The sequence below is a fragment of the Dendronephthya gigantea genome, unplaced genomic scaffold (genome assembly GCF_004324835.1).
Source record: "Dendronephthya gigantea isolate DGI-Jeju-01 unplaced genomic scaffold, DenGig_1.0 000324F, whole genome shotgun sequence".
In the NCBI taxonomy this organism is placed as follows: domain Eukaryota; kingdom Metazoa; phylum Cnidaria; class Anthozoa; order Malacalcyonacea; family Nephtheidae; genus Dendronephthya; species Dendronephthya gigantea.
The window spans coordinates 88,544-100,122 of record NW_021163334.1 but is presented as its reverse complement, the minus strand read 5'-3'; the positions used below and the strand labels follow the sequence as shown (position 1 = coordinate 100,122).

Genomic DNA, 11,579 nt, shown 5'->3' with positions numbered 1-11,579 from the left:
TTCGGACCCAGTCAACTCAGCAACCAGAGTTACCGCAGCGTAGTCCCTAGGCTTCTTAACGTTCCTTATACGCGGCGAGGCGGGATCTGAGAGGCCTAGAACAAAATGTTTTGTATTTTGGCTAAAGTGGGGACTTTTTGTCCCCAGTTTCTGTATTGAGGTCAGTTTACGATCCACGACGCGGTTAACTGTCCTTGTTCGACGTCGCTAGTCAAATATTTGCTTGAAATAACCTACGGGATATTAATTATACTGTCAGGACTTCGAAATATTCATACAAACGTTTCAATGTCATTTGCTGTCGACGCTATCGACTATCAAGTAAACTCGAGTCCGTACGTACATGGTTATGATTATAATAAGCTTCAATCTGCCAATTTAAATTATTCTCGCTTCCTTTGTAACGATTATTGTTGTAAAGCTAGGTCAACTAATGCATACTAAAATATGCAGAAAACTAACGTGCGTATGAAAAACACGTGAGTGGAAAACAGCCTTAATCCAGATTTTGACAGAACATTAAAACTCAGTAAAAATGCAATAATATTCTTTACACAGGATTTTGTCTGCAGAAAAGTACAAAATAAGAAATTGTCAACTTACGTCTTTGGTGACTGCATGAAGTAGACCGCTGTAGGAAATATTGCAGTTAAATCTCTACACATCTTCGGTTAAATTTCCTGCAAGGAACCAGTAATAAGACAATATAAGCTTTTGGAGATGTTTCAAAAATTTAAAGTGAAATAAAAAGAGAAATATTTCACCTGGAGACGCAGCGAGGAATTTTAAATGACTGCTTTCTACTTCTTCGTCAACAACGTTATACAATGAACCCCAACGATAACCTTAAAAAATATATCATCTTAAAAAATAATCTAATTTTTCTTTTGCTGTATGTGATGTATTGGACTGAATAATAGGAATACCTGACAAGAAGTGTAATTGTTTGTGTGTTATATAAGATCCCATACGTCAGGAGGAGAATGAAATGAGGGTATTACGGCAATCATAGCAGTGCGAGATTTTCATCAGGAAAATTTTGACCATTATTTCGCTCAATCATCTATGAAAAAGCGTACAGTACCGTCTCTTCGTTGGGGTCGTTTTTACACAAACATCTCCATTTCCACTGCCTCTAACCCCGTGTAGCTAACCAGCCAATAATATGTCCCTAGATTGAGTGAAATACAAACATTCAGAACAAGAAATATTTTATATAGCTTCATACAAAATCTGCTTTTTTAAACTACCTGTCGGAAGACGAGTAATTTCTTAGCTGACCGCTTGTGTATTCCAGCCCGAACAACTGAGGATGGTCTCGATAGCTAATTATTAAAAATATCTGACAGAAAAAGAAGTTTTATAACTATGATAAACTATAATACACAAGTCTTAACCAAACGGTATATTCTGGAAAGTAACTGCAAAAATAAAACTATTTTAAGTCGGCTGGATACTTTTTTGCAATTGGACATGTTCAAAATGGAAAAGTGAAATAAAAAAGATGATAAAAGCAGTAAACTTGAATCCAGGTCAGAAGACATGGAGTGTTTGGAGTGTTTGGAGTGTTTGGAGTGTTTGGAGTGTTTGGAGTGTTTGGAGTGTTTGGAGTGTTTGGAGTGTTTGGAGTGTTTGGAGTGTTTGGAGTGTTTGTTTTTTTTTCTTTTAAGGTCTGAGATGAACAATTACTGGAACTGACATGGAATGTCGCATGACTTACTGAGCTAAGGGGATGAAGGCTGACGATGTTGAACATATATTATAGTAATAATAGTTTATAGTTTATTATATATTATAGTAATAGAGTTGATGTTCGCGGGCATGTTCCTCGCGGAACACATTTTAACCCTCGCTACGCTCGGGCTAAAATGAGTTCGAAGTCGGGCCAAAAACACATTTATGACCGCGAACATCAACTCTATTGTTATATTATTATCATTATAACATACACATGAGTATATACAAAATTAGTAAAATACAATAATTAGTAAATACAATAATTAGTAAATACAAAATTAGTAAAATACAATAATTAGTAAATAGATTTGAATAAATATAGTTCACCTGGTGCAAGGCATATTTTAATGATAACTCCAAGCTTATACTTTCTGGATAATTTAATACATTCTATAGGGTTTAATGATCAATATAGGGATAAGTATCATAAAATTGTTTGGCTGTTGGGGTGTATAAACTATCAAAACTACAAAATTATATCCTGTCAAAATTTCGAATTTCTAAAATAATGCCGGGTTTATGGTCATTTGAATTTGCTTGCTACTTTTATAATACGCAAAAAAGTAGACGGTAGACACTGATTTTAAGTTCAAATTTATAATATTTCGAAAATATATTATGCATTATTAATTATATAACATACCTTGAATAAATTTGAAGTTTTACATGATTCAAGAACATTTTCATTTGTATACCGAACTGTTTCGCCTTTGGATTTGATTCCGTTCATTAGTCAAAGTACACTTCAAGATGTTGGGCTTCCCTTCAAAATTGTCGAGGCCAGGGATATGACGGTGCTAGTGCTGTGTCCAGCCAGGTAAAAGGTATTTCTGTTATAATATTAGAGAAAAACCCGAAGGCTTGCATGTTCATTACTCCAGTCATCGTTTAAACCTTATTGTTGCCAAAGCGTGTTCAATTCTTCCAGTGAAAAATATGTTGAGTCAGGCACAAAATATCGCCAGCTTTTTTATCAGTTTCCCTATCCGCTCACAGTATCTAAGTAAAAAGATGAAAGAGTTTGGTTTAACCCGTAACAAGCTCGCAAAGCCTTCCACGACACGATGGGTAGAACGAATAAGATCCCGCGATGGTTGTTTGGATGCATTCAAAGTTATCTACGAAACACTCAATTTTATGCAGTTTGGAGGATCGCAGGAAGGGCCATTTCCTAGATTAGCTAGTGACGCACAGTCTCATTTTCGCAACGTGGAGAAATTTGAATTTATGGCTGCTCTCATTATCACCCAACATGTTCTGGATCATACTTTGTCATTGACGGTCCAATTAAAGAAGAAAAAAAAATCGATATTGCGGAATCAATAAAACAGATTAATCTTTTAAAGGATGAAATGGCAAAACTACGTGCCTCTGTAGATTTATTCCACAATGAATACTACGACAAGCTGTTGGAATTAGCTAATAACCTCGACGTGGCTGAGTGTTTTCCCCGGGTATGTAAAGCTCAAACAAAATGTGATAATCATCGTACCAGTACAGCAGGTGGTTACAACAGATTAACAGTAACCATTAAGAGTCGTGCATAGGCCGTGATAACGAAACATTCTGAGCTCATCAATGAACAATTGTAAAGGTTTTATTGTAACTCATAGGAAAACCTAAGGATATATTTTGTAAAATCTATTATATTACGAGTGTCTTTCCCTAAGTCTACCGACCCCTGAATTCCCCACGCTATCGTCACCCTGTAATAAATAAGTAACGTTGCAAGTCCTCACCTTCAACCACAAGGATTAAATTACGTAATTCGAAGTGCAAAATTGAGATTACCGGTTTCTGAGTTTACCGGTTTATAATGCTCAGTATTTAATAATCCGTAAGACCAATTTATCATTATTATTACTTGACTTACGGATTCATTAAGTTTATCCTCGTCTTAACTCAAAAAAGTTTTCAAAGGACTTGCATCCAGAAGGGATTTACCAGGAACAGGCTAAAATTAAACAGATGTTGAGATTAATGCACGATGATGATTCGTGATCTTAAAATTGCTACCTTTTGAAACTCTTCACGAGTTAATAAGCCTTGACTGTTCCCTGTGAAAGAAAAATTGGTAAATATAGTCATATTAATATATATTTCCTCCATATTGCAAAGGTAATTTCGCTTGCCTTCAGTTTCTTCCTTGTGTAAAACAGTGTCTTTGGAACCTGGTACGACATCAATCTGAAACGATTGTAAAATGAAAAAGCTAGTCTAAATCAAAGATCTCTTTCTTTTCTGCTTCCCCTGCCAGTCATGTTAGTAGCAATGTAAGGGATGGATAGTGAATGTTCTTGCACGAAATAAATTTCATGCAAAGCGAGTTTGAAGAGAAATTCTTACCATAAAAGCGCTTGGTCCATATCTCGGACTACGACTCAAATATCGAGTTCGTTGAACAAATGCCGAACCAAGATTCAACTTTTGACCGGAATCTTGTAATAAAATCGACGAGGGTGAAGATCTGCCGTGTTCTGTAAGCAGCATCTTTTGTTCTGCGCTGTCTAAAATGCAGGCAGATAATTTGTTCATTTCGTAAATGCGCGAACAATGGCCGATCTGTTTTAACATTACAAACCTGACTCCTTGAGTTCGGTTTCTTCATTTCAACATCATCCCGGGTATCTTCAATATTAGTTTCCTCATCTTCTCTACACGATGCGAGGCGATCTTTGACAAGATCTACAATCAATGTACGCTGTCTGTGCTCTTGCTAAGAAGTTCTGTTGTAGTTTCAAGGCGTTGTCTGGCTCCTTCTTTAATGAGTTCGGCCGATAAATCATCTGAAATACAACAATATCAATTTGACATTCCGCCAACGGAATGCCCAACCGAAACATTGAACAGGTTTGACCCATCGTTGACAAGTTGTGGGCGAAAACATTCAGAGCACAATTTGACTGAGAAAATAAATGGGCTTACCAAAGAGTTGTTTTGGAATTAAACTTTCATAAATCTCAGTCTTTCCCACCGCTGGTCGTCACAAGATGTTTGAGTCACAAGATTTCTGTACTGAGCATACGGTACCAGTGGCCTTTAAATCGCGGGTAAGAAGGTCAGATGCTTTGGTATCGAATTTTGTGTTTGGCACCTGGCTAGAATCATCTGCACGAGTTTTTCTATCAGTTGAAAAGCCTGGAAATGACAAATACGTTCCTAAGAGCTTTCACTAGAAGAATATTAAAACTTGGTCGCTCTTGCAAATATATCTATTGAAAATTCAGCAAGCAATCCCCGTGGCAATAGAATGACATGTGGACTTACTTTCGTAATAAATGGCACGAATTGTTTTCTTAACAATAGCGGACAGTTGACAAACCAGGATGGAATGACATTATCAGCAAGAGCTACAGTGTATTGAGAGTATCTAAGGTGAAACATATCAGTTCGTTTATATTTTAATCATTTTGACAAAACCAATAATAAAAAGTTTCAGATGTTATGCGTTGAGCCAACTTCGATGATTCTGTGTAAGGCAAACATATTCCAAAGACTTGTTTCAACTGGATCGCTGTGAAGTTTTTGTACAAAGCACAAAGCTGTTACAATGCGATTTAAACGATTTAAAAGAATGCTACCAACTTTTCGCCGAATACGATTGTGTGTTTACACAACCTAGCTCTCTTTAGGGGGTACATTGATATTTTGTAACAGATTTCATAATTTACGTAACTTCAAGAAACATACCAGAGGGAAATTCTAGCAGTGGTATGGCAACTTGAGTCGTTGGCGAAAGTTTAGTAAACTTTTCCAGATATTGTGGGAGCAGTCTAAGGACAGAAAATTTAGTAATTATTACTTAAAAAATCATATATTTGTGAAGGAGTATCTCGCATCACAAGAGACGTTACGTTTAGGCTGGAGTTTATTGAAAAACGTTTCTGTAAATTCACTGAGCACATTATCAGGCACGATTTCAAATATCTCCAAAGAAATAAACTTCTAAAACGCTGCAACTACTTAAATCAACTTCATTCTTACAAAGTGCTAATGGACATAAAAAACGTCTCAAATTCCAGACTATTTTAAGTAGCCATACCTTGCCATAACTGAAGGCATTTCTAACATACATATGGTGAGACAAGATACGCTTAACGTCGCGAAATGAGCAACCAAGTACGCATTAGACAACACTAGACGAAATATACAACAACGTTTAAGCAAGAACAGACAACCGCTGAAAATAAAGTCCCGCAGATTCTTACCTGTTCATCTTGACCAATAAAAATGTGGTACGTACACAGCTCCGTTATTACCTGCACGTGTTACAATAAAATATCCAATTAAATCATTAGTATGGTATGATATAATTATGGTATAAATTGGTTATGGTATGGTGTGATATAATTATGGTATGATATGCATGGTTATGGTATGGTATGATTTCGTTATGGTATGGTATGGTGTGATATTATTATGGTAAGATATGGTTATCGTATGGTATGATTTAGTTATGGTTAGTTATGGTATGATATGATTATATGATATGATTATATGATATGATTATATGATGATTATATGATATGATTATATGATATGATATGGTATGGTTATGGTATGGTATGTTTTGGTATATTTATGGTAAAGATATTATGATATATGCAAAAAACTGATTGATAAGAACCGTACTGGAAAAATTCTAGCGTACAAATGAGGTCGGCGCATATCATTAGGAACACGAAATAATCCAGGAAGAAAATCGTAATTTGAAACCTGAATGCAAAGTAAAATTTTTAGTTCATGATTTTGGTGTGAAAGTACACAACTTCACTTCCCTTCCCATTTTAGAGAAGACTGTAGATATTGAACGTAAATATTGCTTTCCAGAAAGTATCAAGTTTTTATCTTGCAGTGCCTCTGGAAAGTTCCTCAGAACAACATCCAACACCTCCCATTCCAATTCCTAGAAAATGAAGAAAGTTGAACTTCAATCGAAACTTAATGCCAGATGATATATTATGATAGAAAAGTTTACCTGTTGTAAGCACACAAGAATAACATTCATCGCCTCGCTTTAAGGCAGTGAAACAATCCCGTTTGTCTTATCTTCTGCAGAACTAAAACAAAAATGAGAATGTATTAAGAAAACAAGAAAAGGATTTTGGAAGCAGAATACCTGACATACGTGGCACTATCGTCATTAACCAACCTTTGCTTTCAGAACAAACAAAATACGAAGTGAATTAAACTTTTCTACTTTTGTCTTGCACAAGGCCTAGACGTTGTCAGCTCGCAGACTGAGGAAACATTGAAGAATCTTTAAGAAAACACAATGTGAGACATCATAGAAAAATCGCGAGGAATAAAATTGAATTTGCCTTACCGAAAGCCGTATTTCCGATGCACTACGTCGTCGATAGCCATTGTCATAATGAGTTTTTATGTGGTACACTAATATATTGAATATTCGTTCGGCTCGTTCTTGAGGTTTACGAAACAAATTCATCTGCAAAAATAGAATGAAATTACTGAAAGAGAAGCAAGTGTGGCATTAAATTACACTTATTTTTGTTCACGAAAATAACTTCATCACAATGAACGAATATGTGTGGACAATCTCTCCATGTCCTTCATTACCTTGAACAAGCGTACTAATCCTAATACAGCCTCCTTGATGTCTTTCTACGCTGTTTCATCATGAGGCTGCAGAAACAAAGACAAATTACAGTGATTAGATGTAATTTTATGTCTCTAGATGCTCCTACATATACCTTGCAGTCTCTATAATTACCTTACATGTTCTTTACATGACGGCTTTACGTATCGCTTGAGAGGATCAACTGGACAGTGGCAATCTGGAATTGATAAATAAAATATATATCCTTTTACTTCACTGATGCGTTTGCATTCACGACCCCCGTGTAAAACGATCCAATTTGCGGATATATAGTTAGGTTTCAGGTCAGGAAGCTTTCACTGAAAGAAAGAGTTTTCTATTGAAGTACAGTATCAGCTCATCACGAATGAAGAGGGAAATTGGAGTGGAGAATTGAAACCGTCTGAAAATGATTGTATTGAGTACCTTCTCGATTATATGCAAAACATCGCAAACTTTCGGTGAATCAGAGGATTCAATAACATCGACCAGAAGCTGGACAGCTCGGATCCGCACAGAAATATCCCGATCTTTGACAATGTGGTCTAAATGTGGCAACACTGAATTCTCAAGTATTTTCTTCCTGTAAAAACAAGGAGTTATAAAACTAGAAAAAGATTCATAATATGGCTAATGTCTAGAAAAATGGACTAAAATTTATTCAAAGTACTAAAATTTTATACCTCATATAGTGGAGATAACGTTCCTAATATGTTACAAAGCACATTTAGAGCTTTAATTCGGTTGGCCGTCCTCTCTTCACATCTAAAAAAAATTCCCATTAGGATAAGACTGAGGCTACATTAAGGTACACCACGAACTTAAACAAAAATCAATATACCAAAATATTACATTTTTACATAACAAAATATAAAGAAAAAAGAAGACCACACACTTGAAGTTATTCTCCACCAAATCTTTAATATTTTCAAACCAGTTTTCGCAGTAAGGATGAAGAGACTAGGAACGATGAGAAACCAGGAGAATAACTGAGGATTACTGCAAACAACGACATTTCATTTAGCTGCAAACAACGACATTTTATTTAGCTAAGTGGATTCCGTTAGATTTCATATATTTTATTAATTTTGTCCTCAAAGAAAGTCATAAAATTGTTAGCTAGATTCTCATCAGATTGGCACACAGAATATTGAGAATCAGGGGTATAATGTAGTAACTTTCCAACGGTTTTAAATAATTTCTTTTGGTCACTCCCATTATCTCTACAATTTCAGAATAATAACGAGTACGACTTTCCTATAATAGCTCACTGACACGGCGACATTGCTGACTGTATTTTAGACGATCACAGGATTGTCTTGACTTACGCCATACCCGCTCGAGTTTCCTTTTGATACGTTTTTCGTTTTTAATTTGTTCAGTGTACCAAGGTGCAGCTGGACGAATAATTATCTCTCTGGAAATAAGTGGTACATGATGATCCAGAATTTTGGGCAGCTCCGAGTTGTATTGGTTGACTTTCGCACTTATATCAGCCGTGTTCCCTGTGTTAATCGGAGATAGCCTAAATTCATTAAGGAACGAGTCCATATTGATTGCTTTAATTTTACGTGACTCCACGACCCTTCTCTGAAACAATGGTTTTTTAAAATTGAGTTCATATGTAACCGTGTAATGGTCAGATATAGATGGATCATGAACGTCAATAGATTGAACAATATTTTCCTCATGGCGAGACAAGATAAGGTCTAACGTGTGACCAGCAAAGTGTGTTGGTTGTTGTACACGTTGTTCCAGATTAAAAGAATCAACAAGATTGAGAATTTTTTTTGTTGTTAATTCTGACTTATCGTCTACATGGAGGTCGATATAATACGATTATATTTGGAATTTGAGATGACACATTGATTTGCATACCCATCACTTCGAAAGACTTAATGTGTGAGAACATTTTCGCCGAGTCCAGCTTGACTTTTAAAGTGTTCTTGTATAGTATACCAATGCCTCCCCCTCTACCTTGTTGTCTCGAGATATTGTTAAAGGAGTAGCCCTTCGGGGTGAAATTCCCAAAAGATATATGATCAAATTTGTCAGGGTGAAGCCAGGTTTCTGTAATCGCAAATATATAATTCATTCTCAACCACATAGTCTTTGACTAAATTCGCTTTGTTCCGAATAGACCGGCAGTTGAGAAGACCAAAAAAACAAAGGTGGTGAGTAACAGCTGTATCAAGAGTGTTGGCAATGCCTGATAAAGGAATATTGATGAGATTGATTCTCTTAATATAATTTCTGCCATATATATTTACAGGCTTTGGGACACGGTCCGTGATTCTAACAGGGATAGCTTCCTGATGATTTGCAGGATGATAGTGATTGTATAGTGTGGCGGTGGTGTTTGCGAAGTAGGTATTATAGCAAATATTCCTATAGGTCATATGGAACAACCAACCTTTCTGTAGATTCAACTGCCCAAGCATTGAACTAAGCTCCTCAGGATTATTAGCGGGTCGAAACGTGTTCATCAAACGTAACTGCTTTCGATGTTGAGACATCTCATCCGACTGATTATTATCAAAAGATTGAGGACCAGGATTAGGCGAAACATCCACACACATTGTTAGATCCTGCTTGAAGGCTTCGTACACAGGACTAGACTAACAAATCCATGTTTCGTTTCTTTAGCAATCGCAAATGAGACTTTGTATTTAGATTCAAAACCAACTCGTTGTATGTTGACCCGACATCGAAAAGCAATATCTCCACAAATACTCAAGGTTATGCCATCCGCAGCCAATCCATCCAAATCCGTGCAATTAGTACTCTTAAATGCCATATTAATTGGTCGAGATGTACGAAACTCGTTAGATGAGATAAATATCATAAAATATATAGAGCTGCCGACCAACCGACATATTGGTCGTGAATTAAGCAGTACGAAACACAATATTCATTTCCATACACCAAAGATGGTGATTCAATGATAACATCACGTTATCAGCTTTAGAGAATTTCTTTAAAAACTTGTTTAACGAATCGGATAGAAGCAAACGGGAACGAGAAGAAGAAGAAGTTGTGAAATCATTGTAAGTGTGTTTATTTCTATTTAAACCCGACAACTTTACTTGTTCAGGGAAAGACATATTAGAGTTGTTTACAAGTAAAAGCTATGTACACACACCTTGGGTGGTGGTGGACAAAATATTGAATCATTGGTTATTTTTATTCTAGATCACTAGCTGCCTGTGAAGGAACATACAAAATTTTACTAGAATGCTACAAAAACAGCTGGATTGAAGGTTGTCAAACTGAAATGGTCTCCCAAGTGGCAAATCGATTGCTCGAATCCTACCATAACCGTGTTTCATTATAAATCTGTGAAAAGGATAAAGTAAATTAAATGAACATGGATGTTCAGCACAAGAACTTGTAGTCGATTGGAGAAGACAATTGTCTCCCAAGCGGTAAATCGATGGTTCGAATCATACCATAACCGTTTTTTCATTATGATCTTCGTGAAAACGATAAAGTAGATCAAATAAACATAGCCGTTCCCCGAAGAACTTGTGGTCTAGTGGCAAGACAATTTTCTCCCAAGTGTTAAATCGATGTTTCGAATCCTGCCAAAACTATTTTTTATTGTGAACTTCGTAAAAGGATAAAGTAAACTAAATAACCATGGCCATCCAGCACAAGATCTTGCAGTCTAGTGGCGAGGACAATGGTCTCAGAAGTAGTAAATCGATGGTTCGAATCCTACCATAACCGTTTTTCATTATGAACTTCGTACAAAGGGTATCGCTTCAAGAAACTTCGGTTCTATATGATGTTTTGCCTCCCTACCTTTTAGCAGATGCTTTTAATAAAGCCTTAATTTTTGGGTACAGTTAACAAGAAACGCGATACGACTTTAATTGTGACAAGTATACTCAGTTCAACACTTGGTTTATTATGGAATAAGGTCATAGCCTCGACGGCAGACAAACTGAAAGACGGCGAAATTCGTAAGATTGTCGTACGCGAGTTAAATGATATCAAGTCTAAAATCGATGGCCTTTCTAGATCAACTTCACTCGCAAGTTATAATTTTCTAGAAGAAGGAGTAGAGTTATTCAGTGTTTCTCTCGATAAATCAAATCTTGAGCAGAAAGAGAGCGAAACTCAGGACGAACCAGGTGAACTTTCGAGCCTTATTCTGTCTGGTATCTTAAACCAAGCAATAGAGCTTCTTCCAGCCAGGAAAAAGCTTAAAATCAACTCGGACAGAGAGTTAGAAACTGCG

At 36.3% G+C, this 11,579-nt stretch overlaps 1 long non-coding RNA gene across 1 annotated transcript; it reads right to left on the bottom strand.

The window, feature by feature from the left end:
- Window positions 1–7,305: 7,305 nt before the first annotated feature.
- LOC114541942 lies at window positions 7,306–7,799 on the bottom strand. The gene is made up of 3 exons (XR_003689418.1): window positions 7,763–7,799; window positions 7,472–7,535; window positions 7,306–7,383 (listed from the first exon to the last, which is right to left on the bottom strand). It is a non-coding gene; the product is annotated as an uncharacterized LOC114541942 (long non-coding RNA).
- Between the last annotated feature and the right edge of the window lie 3,780 nt (window positions 7,800–11,579).